At 41.8% G+C, this 15,803-nt stretch overlaps 1 protein-coding gene across 1 annotated transcript in view; it reads left to right on the top strand.

Annotated features, from left to right (window-relative positions):
- The window catches only part of PAPOLG (poly(A) polymerase gamma), a 246,617-nt gene extending 231,910 nt beyond the window's left edge, over window positions 1-14,707 (top strand). Inside the window, exon 22 of the mRNA XM_029593721.1 lies at window positions 12,113-14,707. The gene's annotated coding sequence lies outside the window, so the exon portion shown is untranslated. The remainder of the gene's footprint in view (window positions 1-12,112) is intronic.
- Window positions 14,708-15,803: the final 1,096 nt, after the last annotated feature.

Below are 15,803 nucleotides of genomic sequence, written 5' to 3'. Positions count from 1 at the left end.
AAGTAAAGGTTGAATTTGGATTTTTTATTTCCTGTGGACTTTTAGATACTATCACCAGATCATTTCACTGATCCTCAGTGTCACCTGCACTAGAATGACCCAAAATATTTTGGGTTAAATTGTATTTATGGTTGGATAACATTTTAGCTATCTGAAGTAAAGAGTTCTAGAAGTCATATTGGTCCCAGTGCAAATTGGATTGTTTCATGTTGTAATGCCTTTATATTCAACTTGAATGTCATTACCTTTTAGATGTTTGAACTTTCAAGATCATCTTGGTCTCTGTGTTATGATTTTGCCTGATAGGCAGCCTCCCCACCTGCAGAGGTCTTCAGAGTCATGTTCTTGCCACCATCTCATTGACTCCATGACTCAGCAAGGCCAGCAGCCCTATTTAACTCAGCCTCTCCTATAACTTAGTACTTCTTCATCAAGTCAACTTGACTTCTTGACCTCGCTATTCTGCTTTGCCTTGCTCTGTGGCTTTCCAGGCTTATTGTGTGGCTTTTGGACCTTCTAGTTTTGCTTATCCCTGCCTTGAGGCCTGTTTGGGCCTTCTTGCTTATTGTTGGTTGTTCCAGTCCTGTCTTGTCTCCAGTCTTGGTCCTTGTCCATGCCCCTGTTCCAGTCCAGCCTCCCTACCTTCAAGAACTGCTATGCCTCCAGCTCCAGCCCTTGTATCCAGTCAATGCCTATCTCCAGTCCTGTCTTCAGTACCAGATATATGTCCAGTTATAGCCTATCTCCTGCTGGCCACTGGACCCAAGGGCTCAACCTGGAGTGGAAGTGGCTGATCTAGGTCGAAGATCCTGTCCAGTCTTGCCCTAGAGTCTGGCTCTATTCCTGATGGGGATCTCCATCCAGCTGGTTCCCCCAACTCCATGACAGAATGAAGAGGCCAATTATAATACAACTAAAGTTCCAACACTTTTTTAATGTGGATAGGTAGGTGAAACGATCTCTTACAATAATACCAATCTCTATCCAAATTTACATTCTTCCACTGATGCTGAATTTTGCAACAAAGTTATTATTCATGGAAAGTGGCCATCATACTAGGCATCATCAATGTAACTTTGTACTGTAGATTTTGCCTTATATATAATCATGTCACTGGTGACAGTCATGAGCTATCCACCTCAATTTTTTAACTTTTTTTAATATGCAAAAATTACTTTAAACAGTCCATATATGGATAACTTATCTTTAATAACTCAGTGGTTCTCATACCACTCATTTCATTCTATATGGTTGGTCTTCACTGCACTTTTTCAACAAGGAGGAAAAAGCTGATCCGCCATATTGCAAAATGTTCCCTTGACAAAGAACTAGTAGGTCCGAAACACGGCTCCGTGGCGGGAGACTGGAGGAAGATTGTCAGTGAAAATGGGAGTACAGCAAGGCAAAAAGTTGAAAGATTTTTAAAGAATGGCCTCATGAAAAAGTGCAGTGAAGACCGACCATCTAGAATGAAATGAGTGGTATGAGAACCACTGAGTTATTAAAGATAAGTTATCCATATATGGACTTTTTAAAGTAATTTTTGCATGTTAAAAAATTGAGGTGGCTAGCTCATGACTGTCACCAGTGACTGATGATTACATATAAGGCAAAATCTACCGTACAAAGTTACATTTAATGATGCCTAGTATGATGGTCACAATAACTTTGTTGCAAAATTCAGTGTCCATGGAAGAATGTAAATTTGGATAAAGATTGGTATTATTGTAAGAGAATGAAGAGGCCATACAGACCCCTCTGGAGTGGGGCCATGATTCTCTGCCAGTTGGCCATAGAGGCAAAAACTCCTACTAAACTTTTAAAAATGTATCCGAAGCAGGAAACCTGTGAGGGAGTCAGTTGGACTGTTAGATGACTGAGCAGTTAAAGGGGTTCTTAGGGAATATAAGGCCATTGTGGAAAGTCTAAATTAATTATTTGCTTCTGTGTTTACTAAATGAGGATATGTGAGAGATACCGGTTCTGGAGATGGTTTTCAAGGGTGATGAATCAGATGAACTGAACCAAATCACTGTGAACCTGAAAGATGTAGTAACCAGATTGACAAACATATGAGTAGCAAATCACCTGGCCAGGCTGCTATGCACTCCAGGGTACTGAAGGAACTAAAAAAATGAAATTTCAGATTTATTAGTTAAAATTTGTAAACTATCATTAAAATCATCCATTGTACCTGGAGACTGCAGCGTGGCTATTGTAACCCCACTATTTAAAAAGGGCTTCAGAAGCGATCCGGGAAACTATAGGCCAGTAAGCCTGACTTCAGGGTCGGAAAAAATAGTGAAAATTATTCTAAAGATCAAAATCACAGAGCCTATAGAAAGACATGGTTTAATGGAACACAGTCAACATGGATTTGCTCAAGGGAAGTCTTGCTTTACATCTGCATCTTTTTGTTTTTGAAGGGGTTAATAAACATGTGGATAAAGATGAACCAGTAGATGTAGTATATTTGGATTTTCAGAAGATGTTTGACAAAGTCCCTCATGAGAGGTTTCTAAGAAAACTAAAAAGTCATGGACTAGGAGGCAATGTCCTTTCATGGATTTCAAACTTGTTAAAAGACAGGAAAAAGAATAGGATTAAATTTTCTCAATGGAAAAGGGTAAACAGTGAACTGCCTTAGGAATCTGTACTTGGACTAGTACTTTTCAATATATTTATAAATGATTTGGAAAGGAATGCGATGATCAAGTTTGAAGATGATACAAAATTATTCAGAGTAGTTAAATCACAAGCGGCTTATGAAAAATTGTAGGAGGACCTTGCAAGACTGGAAGATTGGCATCCAAATGGCAGATTAAATTTAATGTGGCAAGTGCAAGGTGGTGCATATAGGGAAAAATAATCCATTCTATTACACAATGTTAGGTTCCATATTAGGAGCTACCACCCAGGAAAATGGTTTAGGTATCATAGTGGATAATACATTGAAATCATCAGCTCAGTGTGCTGTGACAGTCAAAAATGCAAACAGAATATTACAAATTATTAGGAAGGGAATTGTGAATAAAACGTAAAAGGTCATAATGCCTCTGTATTGCTCTAATGTGTGATTGCACCTTGAGTACTGTGTACAATTCTGGTTGCCACATCTCAAAAAAGATATAGTTGCACTGGAGAAGGTACAGAGAAGGGCGACCAAAATGATAGAGGATGGAACAGCTCCCCTATGAGGAAAAGCTAAAGAGGTTAGGGCTGATCAGCTTGGAGAAGAGATGGCTTGGGGGGGGGAGATATGACAGAGGTCTATAAAATCATGAAAGGTCTAGAACAGGTAAATGTGAATTGGTTATTTATTCTTTTGGACAATAGAAGGACTAGGGGGCATGAAGTTAACAAATAGCACATTTTTTTTTAATCTAAGAAAATTCTTTTTCAATCAACGCACAATTAAGCTCTGGAATTTGTTGCCAGAGGATGTGGTTAGGGTAGTTAATGTAACTGGGTTTAAAAAAGGTTTGGCTTAGTTCCTGGAGGTGAAGTCCATTAACTGCTATTAATCAAACAGATTTAGGGAATAGCCACTGTTATTACTGGCATTAGAAACCTGGGATCTACTTAATGTTTGGGTACTTGCAACCTGGATTGGCCACTGTTGGAAACAGGATGCTGGGCTTGATGCACCCTCGGTCTGACCCAGTATTGCAGCTTCTTATGTTCTTAAACCAGCTTCCAAGCCACAGACCTCTGCTCCAGCTCAGCAGACATCTGCAAGTATGAAGACTGACTAGTCCAGTGAGTCCAGAAAAAATGTATCTACTCTTATCTGTAGCCACTAGTGATTATTCTCCAGCCTCAGTACCTAAAGCCATTTCTAATGCTGCCTTCTATTGGGTATGCCCTAGTTGTCAAATTTGGAATCTGCCACCTTTCACTGAGTGGTTCAAGTATAAATTCCTTAATCCTGCCATGTGGATGTGTAAGGTGTGTAAGTCTAAAAACCCTTTATTTACAGCTACCTGTCTTGACTGTAATACAGAAAAATGGGTCCTAAACTACAGCCCCCCAATTCCTGAGGGTATTAGATTGGCTGGCTGCACAGAGGTCTCAGGCTAGCCAGAAATTAATTAAATTACAACCAAGATTATTACTGTACTAGTTCCTGTTATTTCTGCTGCAAAGAAATCTCTGCTCTCTTCTGAGGCTGACTCAGCGCTGCAAACCCTTGTATTGGAAAAGACCAGCAAATTCCAAACAAAGGAATGCCTTAGATTATACAATTCCATGAATCTTGATTCCTACTATTACCAGATTGGAGACAATGCTAGCTAAACAACTTTGTACTCCAACTGCCCTTAAAGCTAGAGTTAATCCAAGTACAGACAAGGCTAATCAAAGCAGTTTAAAATTATTACCTGAACAAGTGGGATCTGCTGAAAAATCCAGTCCTGCAGTGACTTCTGTGGCCATCATCAGAAGGAGTCCATGTCCGTCAGTCTGCCCCAGAAGGACTCTGCTCCAGCCAGGCCATCTCAGAGCACAGCTTTTGAAGATCCTTGATCTATCAGCTCTGTTCTTTTCCTGGTTCCTAGGCATTCAACTAGTTTTAGTTTATCACCAGTGAATGCTTCTAACATGCTACTTGCTGCTCAGAGAGTTCCCTGCTCCGTAATCCCTACACCCCCAGCTAATTTAAACATTGTCAAAACCAGCCAAAGAAGTAAACAAAAAAAAAACCAAACTGTACCTACAGAGGTGGGTCCTGCTTCAGGTTCTAGTGCCCTTGTACTTCTGTGTCAGATTCAGGAGTTTTAAAATAGATAGCTGTAGTTGCTTCAACCTTGATGACTCTGGTTCAATCAGATGTTTCCAGCTTAACCTTAACAAGTTCAAGGAAAGTAGTGTGTGCATTTCCTACAGATGTTCTATCAGGATCTTTCGCCACTAAGCCAGGCTCAGAAGCTAACTCCAATCCAGTTCTTCAGAGTCCAGTCCAAGTTGTCTTCCTGGCTTCAGCTATGCCTGCAGCTTCTATTGTGGTCTTAGCCCAGTCCGTGTCCTCTGCTTCTTCTGCAACAGCCCAGACTGTGCTACAGGCTCTGGAATCCACAGACTTCAAGACTCCAGCTATCTACTTCCAGCTGCTGGTAAGCCCTGCAATGGTTTTAACTACTGCTCTTCCTGCTTTGCCTCCACAGGCTGATGAACCAGACCCTCCAGCCAGTCCACTGCAGCCAGTCTGCTACAGAAGGCATTTGCTCCAGCCAGTTTACTCCACAGGGAACCTGCTTCAGCAACCTTGCCTCTCAGGGTTCCTACTCCAACAGCCTTGCCTCTGAGGGATTCTGATCCACCAGCTTTACCTCTGAGGGACTCTGTTCCAATAACTTTGAACCAGATGGACTCTGTTCCCATGACTCCAATTTCTGCTCTGCATGCAGCATACACCAAAATCCCAGTCCAGGCCGCATGTGTCGCCTCCAAGCTATGGACTATACAATCTGTCTTTTTCAAAGCCAGTACCTACTGGCATTGAGGTTAAAGCTGCCGCCCTTGCTTCAAATAATCCTTGAGCTACTGTCCACAGGTCCCATGGCAAATGGGATCCAAGAGGAGGGGGTCTTAATAGGGGATACTGTCATAATTCTGCCTGCTAGGCAGCCTCCCCACTTGCAGAGGTCCTCACAAAGTCACATACTCACATGCTCTTGCCACCATCTTGTTGATCCCATGACTCAGCAAGGTCAGTCCTATTTAATGCAGTCTTTCCCACATCTTGGAGCCTCTTCATCAAGTCACCTCAACTCCTTGACCCAGTCATTCTGCCTTGCCTTGCTCTGTGGCCTTCCTGTCCTAGTTTGTGGCCTTCGGGCCTTCTAGGTTCACCTAACTCTGCCTTGTGGCCAGTTTGGGCCTTCTTGTTTTGTTGTTGATTGCTTGTTCTAGTCCTGTCCTTGTCTTCAGTTCCAAGCCTTGACCTTGCATCCAATCCAGTCCAGCCTGTTTCCTCCAAGAACTGCTGTGTCTCCTGATCCTGGGTTGCCTCTGGCTCCAGCCCTTATATCCAGTCCCTGCCTGTCTCCAGCCCTGCCTACCTTCAGTACCAGCTGTGTGTCCAATTCCTGACTTAATCTACAGTTACAGCCTAAGCCCTACCAGCCACCAGAACATGCAGAGTTGGCTGGTCCAGGTGGAAGATCCTGTCCAGCCTTACCCAAGAGTCTGCGGGGGATCCTCATTCAGCTGGTTCCTCACCTCAGTGCCACTGTGCCATAGGGAAACATGTAACCTTAAGTACATAACCAATACCTTTGTTTTCCTACAATGCCATGGCACCTGCCAAATTTGCTGTTTTTTCTGCAGAATTGCAGGAAACTAACCCTTAGAGCCGGGGCTCACTACTTCTGATTCATTTCTTCATGAAGAAATGGTATTCAGCATTTGATATGGTTTTTTTTAGCCTATTGTATCCCTCCAGTGAAAGCAATTCTGTTAGTTAAGAAAATGCTGCTTTTAATTTCTAGATCATTTGTTACATATTTCTCTTTGATTTGTGCTAAACTTTGTGTGCATGTGTAAGGAGCTATAGTAAACCACACTCTTCTATAATGCCCACTGTGCTTTTTTTTTTTTTTTTTTTAATAAAGAAAAGATCCTCAGCGATTTAAGTTAATCTACAATTATTTTCTGAAATTCTTGCTGCTTGCAATAGTTTATTTTACACTCTCTCATTTTGGGTAGTCCAGAAACTGAGAAACATCATATGGAGTTATTGCTGCATTTCTTTCTCCTCCTATTCCCCAGTTTTCCTCTCTCACCAGTATTTCGTCACCTCCTTGGTATGTATGTTTTCATCCTGCCATTGAGAAGACTGCCTTCATGGCAACAGTTCTCCATGCATGAATAAATAAAATGCTTCCTTGTTTGCAACAATTTCCTCTTTCCCATGGAGTTTATAGAATGGTTGATCATTTATAGGTTGAAACTTGTTCAATAAATATTTTATAATGGTTGCAGCAGGTGTGGTTTTATTTAAAATTGTGACTGACTTTATTTTATTGTCTTACTTAGAAACTGACTTACTAAGTTTTGTTTTTTTTACATAGACACCTGGACTTGACCATGATTGCCTGCAGCCTACCCCAACTTTTGCCTATTTCTGACTCTGTTAGTCTGTCTCCTGCCGTGTCCCCAAAGTACTTCTGGAGTCTAGTTCGATTCACTGCCCTAGGGACCTGCCTAAATCCTGCCACCTGCCAGAACCCAAGGGCTCAACTTGCGAGGGAGATGGCTAGTAAAGTTGAAGCTTCAGATTGTCCCACTACGGGGCATGTTCACCTGCTGCTGGCTTAGGCCTTGTGCGTTTGTCCTCAAATTTGCACAGCACAAAGGGCTCACACACCCGTTACCTTTCACAGCATCTCCTTCTGTTATGCCCAAGCAAGCCTGAATGTGGTGTGCCATGTCAAGGCTCATAGTGTCAGAGCCATGGCAGCATCTGTAGCCCACCTCAGAACGTCTCTATGAAGGAGATCTGCAGGGCTGTGACGTGGAAGTTTCTCCACATTGTCACGTTGCATTACTGTTTGGGCAGGGATGCCTCACGTGACAATAAGTTCATCTTGTCTGTCCTGAGGAGCCTCTTTGAGGTATAGAACTCAGCTCCGTCACGCCTAGGGCCATTGGGGTTTTTTTTTTCCAATATGCCCCCATTTAAATCTGAAAATACAAAAAATGGTCTGTTGCCCAAAAAAAAAAAAATTGCCCACTGGCATTCTTTAGGGTTTTTCACCATTTATTTGCTTGGGACAGTATTTAGCTAGGAGTCAAGTTACCTCATGCACTCTTTTTTTCTTCATTTCCATCCTTTAGCCTTTAGGGATCCACACTATTTATCCCATACCCCTTTGAATTCTTTCACTGTTTTGGTTTTCACCACCTCCTCCAGAAGGCATTTCAGGCATCCACTACCCTCTCCATGAAGAAATTTTTTCTGACACTGGTTCTGAGGCAGCGTCCTTGGAGTTTCATTTCGTGACCCCTCGTTCTACTGATTTCTTTCCAATGGAAAAGGTTTCACATTTCCACATCATTAGAACCTTTTAGGTATCTGAAGGTCTGTAACACATCCTTTCTTCCAAGGTATACATATTCATATCCTTTAGTCTCTCCTTTCCGATACTGACCATACACCATTTTGGTAGCCCTTCTCTGGACCACCTCCATCCTGTCAGTGGCATATTAAGAGTGGGGGTGCAGTTCGGCCCGGGTGACAGCCAAGCTGGGAGGTCGGTAGCTGCGAGCGGAGCCCATCCTGATCACAGTAGCAGAGGGAGGCCTCTGGGCTATGAGCGGTGGAAGCACTGATCAGCCACCTAGAGTGCCACGGGTCTGGAGCTGGCAACTGTATACACTTTTCTTCTTCCTACCCCCGCTGCCCAGAAGAGGAAGTGGTGGGTCTGTGAGGGTGGGAAGAAGGAAAGGTCATGCAGTCGCGGCCCAAAGCAGGAAGTAGAGCAATGGCGCTGCCCCCTACCCTCCCCACCACAGATGCAGGAACTAAAGCCGCACCAGCCCCCCCATGCCGCCTCAAGAAAAATTAAGAGTTCCTGTCTGTCACAGGGGCTGAAGGAGGAAACTGCTGCTGTGCTTCTGATGGGGAGCTGGGGCAGGAAGTGAGAGAGTGTTTGTGTCTATGTGTGTGAGAGAGCATGTCTGGGTGTGTATGTGTATGTGAGTGAGAGTGTGTTTGTGTGTCAGAGAGGGAGCTGTGTGAAGGGGTGTGTATGTGTGAGAGAGAAATGGAGGGACCCTGTGTGCAGGAATGTGTGAAAGTGTGTGCAAGAGAGGGAGAGAACCTGTGGGGGGGGGGGGGGGAAGGAGAGACAGAGAAGTGAATCTGGGGGGGGGGGGGGGGGGATGCCAAAGGAATTATCCACCCCGGGTGCCAAATACTTTAGGTATGCCACTGCAACCTGTCTCTATCCCTTTTGAGATAAGGGATCCAGAACTGAACACAATATTCCAGGTGAGGCCTCACTAAGGACCTGTATAAGGGCATCGCCACCTCCATTTTCTTACTGGTTATTTCTCTCTCTAATCAGCCCAGCATTCTTCTGGCTTTAGCTATCGCCTTGTCACATTGTATCATTATCTTCAGATCGCCAGAAACTATCACTCCAGGATCCCACTCCTTGTCCGTGCATATCAGCCTACCCCCCCCCCCCCCCCCCATCACATACAGCTCTTTTGGATTACCGCATCCCAGATGCATGACTCTGCACTTCTTGGCATTGAATCCCAGCTGCCAAATCTTTGTGCACTCTTCAAGCCTTCGTAAATCACTTTTCATTCTCTACTCCTTCAGGCGTGTCCACTCTGGTGCAGATTTTTGGTATTATCCGCAAATAGACAAACTTTTGCCTTCTATCCCTTCCGCAATGTCGCTCACAAAGATATTGAACAGAACCAGTCCCACTACGAATCCCTGTGGCACTCCACTTAACACTGTTCTCTCTTCAGAGTAGGTTCCATTTACCATTACACGCTGTCTCCTATCAGTCAACCAGTTTGTAATCCACTCCACCACCTTGGCACTCACTCCAAAGCTTTTCATTTTGTTCACAAAACGGTATCGAATGCTTTGCTGCAATCCAAATAGATGACATTGAGTGCACTTCCTTGATCCAAATCTCTAGTCACCCAGTTTCAGGCTTTTCTTCTTTCTCTTATATATCTGAAAAATGTTTTGTTACCTCTCTTTATCTCTTGGGCAATCCTTTCTTCTGCTTGACATTTTGCTTTTCTGATTTCTGTCTTCTTTCTCATTTTCATCAGATATTTTAGTTAAAGTTCAGTGATTTATAAAGGCATTGAAAAACAATTGGGCATAGTCTGTGAGAGACAGTTTTGAACGAAGGTTTTCCATAGTTGTGGCATTATGTTTTAGAAGTTATATAATAAAGTGGATTTTCTGGGACATGGTACGTAATGAGGAAACCTTAACGAGAAGAGACTGGCTTCTACACCAATATTTTGTCAGTGTGTGTGAGTTTGTGGATTAAAGGAAATCTTTTGAAGATGAGGGTTAGGTCCTCTGAAAATATGGAAGTTTATTAACTGAAGAACAGAGACGGTTTCTACATCAATCATAAATGTGGGAATAAGCACATGGGCCATATCAGTGTCTCTGGGTGCACATCCTGAAGTGCATCTGTACTATTAGTTATAAAAACCAGAACTCTGCAGTTGCTAAACATTTTAGAGTGGATTTTAAAAGACCTGCGTGTCTAAATATCGGCATCCTCACGCGTAAGTAGGTCCTGCGCGTAGAAATCGAATTTTGCATAGCGGTATTTGTGTGCACATATGTGCCTGCGTGCACAAAGTAGTGTGCATAAAAGGGGGCGTGTCTGGAGTGTGCCAGGGGTATATTCTTGACTAACACATGCATGACGTATTTTATAAGGGACAAACGCATAAGACCTGGCGCGTTCAGCCAATCTCACACTTGTATATTTACTAATGTCTGCCTGTATGCGCGAGAGACTGCTTACTTTCAAGTTTCCTTGGATGTTTCCAGTTTCTTGGGCTCCTCGCTCTGGGTCACTCGATTCAGGAGGAAGGCAGAAGGTGGGAGGAAGAGCTTGTGGAACTTACTGGTAACTGGGAAACTGTAAAGTGTTTACGTATGCACTGTTGATTTTTGTCTAACCGAAAGAGACTACAACAGGAGGTGATAAACACAAGGATCAGCAATTCAGTGGCATATTTTGCATTTCTGTTTCTCAACATTATTGTATTAGCTGCATGGGTCCTCCGATCTATACGGTTCAGAAGAGAAAGAGAGAGAAGAAGAATGTTGAGGGTGAGGAGGTACCTTTTACATAGATTTTACAGCACTCGGACACATTTTTTGAATCTGAGGAGGAATTAATGTGCAGGTTCAGATTTAATAAGGAAACCATACTGTACCTCTGCCAAGTGTTAGAGCCTGAACTGCAACCTACCACCCAAAGGGCTCATGCCTTGCCAGTACACATCAAGGTGACTACTGCCTTGGCCTTTTTTGCTACTGGCAACTTCCAAACACCATTAGGAATAACATCTGCAATCACTCAGTCTGCCACCTCAAGGTGTCTAGAGCAGGTCCTGGCTGCCTCGCTCAGGAAAACACAACACTTTATCTCCTTCCCCTCCAGCAGACGGTAATAACAACACAAAATGACTGATTTCTATCAAACTGCATATTTCCCCTTAGTCCTGGGAGCTATTGATTGCACTCACGTGCCCATAAGGGCACCAGGAGGAAATGAGGTCATTTACTGCAACTGCAAGGGTTTCTACTCACTAAACATGCAAGTGGTCTGCAACACCAAGGGCATCATCAAGAATGTGGTGCCCCGCTTTCCAGGATCCCCTCACAATGCCTACGTTCTCTCACAATCAAGAATTCATGAGCACTTCCAGCAAGGACACATCACTGGGGGATGGCTTCTAGCTTGTAAGATACCCACCACTTCTAACATAACACACATCCATCATCGGCTTTGCAAAGAACAATTTCAAGTCTATTATAGAGAACATTTAAACTAGACAATTAACCGAAAAGAATGATACTATATATTTAATCACAGTCTCTCAAATTCAGATTCTCTTAGCACTTCTAGAACTGATATCATCTTTTTACTTTAGAACAATATTTCTCCATACATAGATAACATAATCTATCTTATGTAAATTAACCCACCGCTAAAGCTGATATAATATACATAAGTTTAATCAATTATTATTGTTCATTATCTGATCTGATTACAGTTTTCCCTGTTTGTATCATTTGCTACCAAGATGTATTGAGTTGTGGATCATTATCCTGTATGTTTTCCAGTTATTTCCTGACTGTATTATTTGTTACCAAATTGTATTAAGTTGTTTGAGCTGTAATCCGGAGTGAAGGCAGCTAGCTAAACTTCGGTATAAAAAAAAGCATATAAATAAATAAATAACATATATAGTTCCCTGCTTTCTTTTTGTCACCATTATATTTAGGGTGCCACTGCAGGGCTCCTGTTTACTAGGCCTGTGAGATGTGCCACTATGAAACCCAGAAGGTATATGTTACTCTGATTTTCTGTGTCTTATCCTACAGGTGACAGAAGCTATCCACTGAAAACCTGGCTCATGATCCCATTTGCCACTCCTGCAACTGCTGCTGAGTGTCGCTACAACAGGGCACAACGTAAGACCAGGGCTGTCATAGAGCGAACATTTGGCTTACTTAAATCACACTTCTGCTGTCTAGAAAGATCTGGAGGATGCCTTTTTTACAGCTCCCCTAAAGTGTGTGAGATCTTTCTAGCCTGCTGTATGCTACATAGCCTTGCACTTAGACACATGCCTTCTCCAGAGGAGGGCCCTCAAAAGAAAGAGGAGGAGGAGGAAGAGCATCTGACTCTGGATGAATTTCAAGAAATCAATTGCTTGAGTCAAAGGCGGGCTATACAACAAAGGAGCACTCTCATAGAAAGACATTTCATAAGGTGATAGTGCATTTACTTACAATAAAGTGCATTTATTTACTAAAAAGTGCAGACAAAGGTTAAGAAACTAAAATATCACTTCCTTGGCAGGCCTCTTTTTCTGGTTTCAGGAAGCTTAGGCTGCCTCAACCTGGAGCTCCTGTGCAGTGGACTCCTGCCACTGTGCTGGGAGCCTCTGACCCCGCCCTTCCCCGGACCACCCCACCCCTCTCCTTTTTCGAAGCCCCGGGACATACGCGAGTTGCCAGGCCTTTCTAAAATAGGTCCGGTGCGCGTAACCCCACCTACACGCGTAGGCTTTTTAAAATCCGGCCCTAATTGTTAGTCACCCAGAATTCCAGATGGATGATAAATGCAAATAAGTTTCCGATCGAAACTTGTAAACCGTTATGATGGCGAAACCGAATGACGGTATCTAAAACTCGATAAATAAATAAAATAAATAATATCAAGCTCGTGTGGTTTGTGAATATTTGCAGAAGTAACAGCTAAACATATGTCAGGGTTTGGTCAGTGGACTTTAATGGCTTTCTAGTTAATAAACAAAAAAGCAATTACATAAGGTCATTCTTTCATACTGGACTAAAATGCATTTCATGAGTAGCTTTTTGGCGCTAACATGCCTTTTCACAGTTCAGAAACAAAGTGACCTGAGGAAGGGAGTATGTATTATTAGTCCAATAAATAAAAGTATCACATTATATAATTTGTTCTTGTTGATCTTTATTTTTCATACATTTAAGTGGACTAACATCATAACCAAACTAACTTATCATAGTACTTTATAGCAATTCTCTTGGTTATATAATTTTTGCAAAATAAATATTTTTTACTCCACAAGTTCCCCCACTGCTATATTTCTTGATTGCACAACTTGTGGATAGACAAACTATTGTGTCATCAATAGATTCAATAGATCAAACAGATTACTTGGTGATCTTTTTGGATATCAAACAGATTACTTGGTGATCTTTTTGGATATATCAGCTGCATTCGACACCTTGGATCATAAAATTCTATTATCTATTCTACATTATATAGGATTGCGTTCTTCAGTACTAAATTGGTTTAAAAGCTTTCTTGAACACCGTCAATGTCAAATCAATATAGGCTCCCATTCTTCTTACCATTATTCCCAATCTACAGGCGTACCTCAGGGATCATCTTTATCACCAATATTGTTCAATATTTACCTGCTTCCCTTGTGTCATATTCTTTCATCACTGAATGTACAGTATAAGATCTACGCTGATGATATTCAACTCTTTGTACTGTATAAATCCTCCTGGACAGAAACATTGGCTATGGTGCAGTTATATATAAGTACCATCGAAAAATGGATGGCTCATAACCGTTTAAAATTAAACAAAAAGAAAACTGAAATTTTATTACTGAGCTTCATATCAAATTCCAATAATGCTCCTCCTGTAAATATTAAATTGGGAAAGGATACCATCCAAATTACCAAAATCGCCTGGAATTTGGGAGTTTGGATCGATTCAAATTTATCACTTACACAACATGTCTCAAAGGTTGTGAAAAACTCATTCTTCAAGTTACATGTGATAAAAAGATTAAGGCCCTTATTATTTTTTAATGATTTCAGATCAGTCTTGCAGGCCTTAGTTCTATCTGGTATAGATTACTGTAATGGCCTATATTTAGGATTACCTGAATCCACCATTAAACCGCTTCAAATTATCCAAAATTCTGCAGCGAGACTACTTACAGCTACTCCAATGAGGCATCACATTTCCCCAGTTTTACAGAAATTACATTGGTTGCCGGTAAAGTATCAAATAAAATACAAAATTCTCAACCTTATTCACTCACTATTAAACAATATTGATTCTACATGGCTCTGTTCCGAACTCAGAATTTATAAACCTTCTAGGGATCTTAGATCAAAAGGAAGAAATCTCCTAGAAGTCCCTTCAGTAAAAAAGGCTGCTTTAAACGTTACCAGACATAGAGCATTCTCAGTTGCGGGACCCACATTGTGGAATGCCTTGCCTGACCCTTTAAGGCAAATTTATAATAAAAAGGAATTTAAAAAAGCCTTAAAAACTCATCTTTTCAAAGAAGCCTTCAGTATTCTAGATACTGTTTAGATAGGTTAGCTGCTTAGCTATCAATCAAATATCCAAATAAGGGGCTCATTTATCAAAATGCGGTAAGGCATTTTCGCATGCGATAGGCCCTTAATGCATGCAAAAATGTGTTTACCGCATGCGATCGCACCATATCGTATGGTGTGATGCAAATTCCAAAAATAGGTGGAGTGTGGGCTGGGTTAGCCTGCCTGTGAAGAGCTAATGCACAGCCATAATGCTGATTTTAACAACACCTCTTTAGATTGCATTAGGCTGTGTGATAGCCACTGTGACCATGTGGTGATGTGTCCTGTAAGGCTTATTTCAGACAATTTGAAGGCTTGGGGGGGGGGAGGGAGAGGGGGAGAGAGAGAGAGAGAGAGAGAGAGACAGACAGACAGACAGACAGACAGACAGACAGACAGACTGGCCATAATAGCATGGCCCATAGGCAGGTATTTGTATCCCTAGGGTAGGCCCACCTAGTAACTCGAGGTGGGGATTAGGTAAGTGTGTAGGGGGTTAGGGGCCACTTTGACATGCTACGTGACACCTACGAACAGAACAGTGGTCTCTTGTGAAGATTTGCTGGCCTTCGGAGTGAGGAAACTCACTCCAAGATGAGATTTAGGCAAGGTTATCTCAACCTAGCTTGATGTTACCCAGGTAGAGAGTCCATCAAGCTAGGTTGAGAGAACCTTGCCCAAATCTCATCTTGGAGTGAGTTCTGTCATTCAACCACCAGGGGACCATTAACAATGGTCCCCTGGTGGTTGAATGACAGAAATACAACAGGTTTGGCACTTATCACAGAATCTGAAATGGTATTGCAATGTGCACTAACTTAGCTCTTTGCCCAGGTAATTATCGCAAATTGCAATAAATCCTATATTAGCATAAAACACACCCCTTTTGCTATCGCAAGCAGTACTTACCACATTTTGATAAATGACCCCCCTTGTTTGCAAACTGTTGTGTTTTATTTAAGTTTTTTATAAACGAATGTTAGTTATATCTATTTTTATTTTTTTTAAAAACTTGGTTTTGTCGGATTGATCATGATGTTTTTAATGTAATTTTGGTTTTTATTTTAGTTAAAGTAAGTTTTATTTCATTTTGTTTTTGTTTTTATTTTATTTATTTTTCTATAAAAACTTATTAATTTAAATTTCTTTTGAAAATATTGTAAACCGCTTCGGTCATTTCT

The sequence above is a fragment of the Rhinatrema bivittatum genome, chromosome 3 (assembly GCF_901001135.1).
Source record: "Rhinatrema bivittatum chromosome 3, aRhiBiv1.1, whole genome shotgun sequence".
In the NCBI taxonomy this organism is placed as follows: domain Eukaryota; kingdom Metazoa; phylum Chordata; class Amphibia; order Gymnophiona; family Rhinatrematidae; genus Rhinatrema; species Rhinatrema bivittatum.
This window is presented reverse-complemented; position numbering and strand designations above follow the sequence as displayed.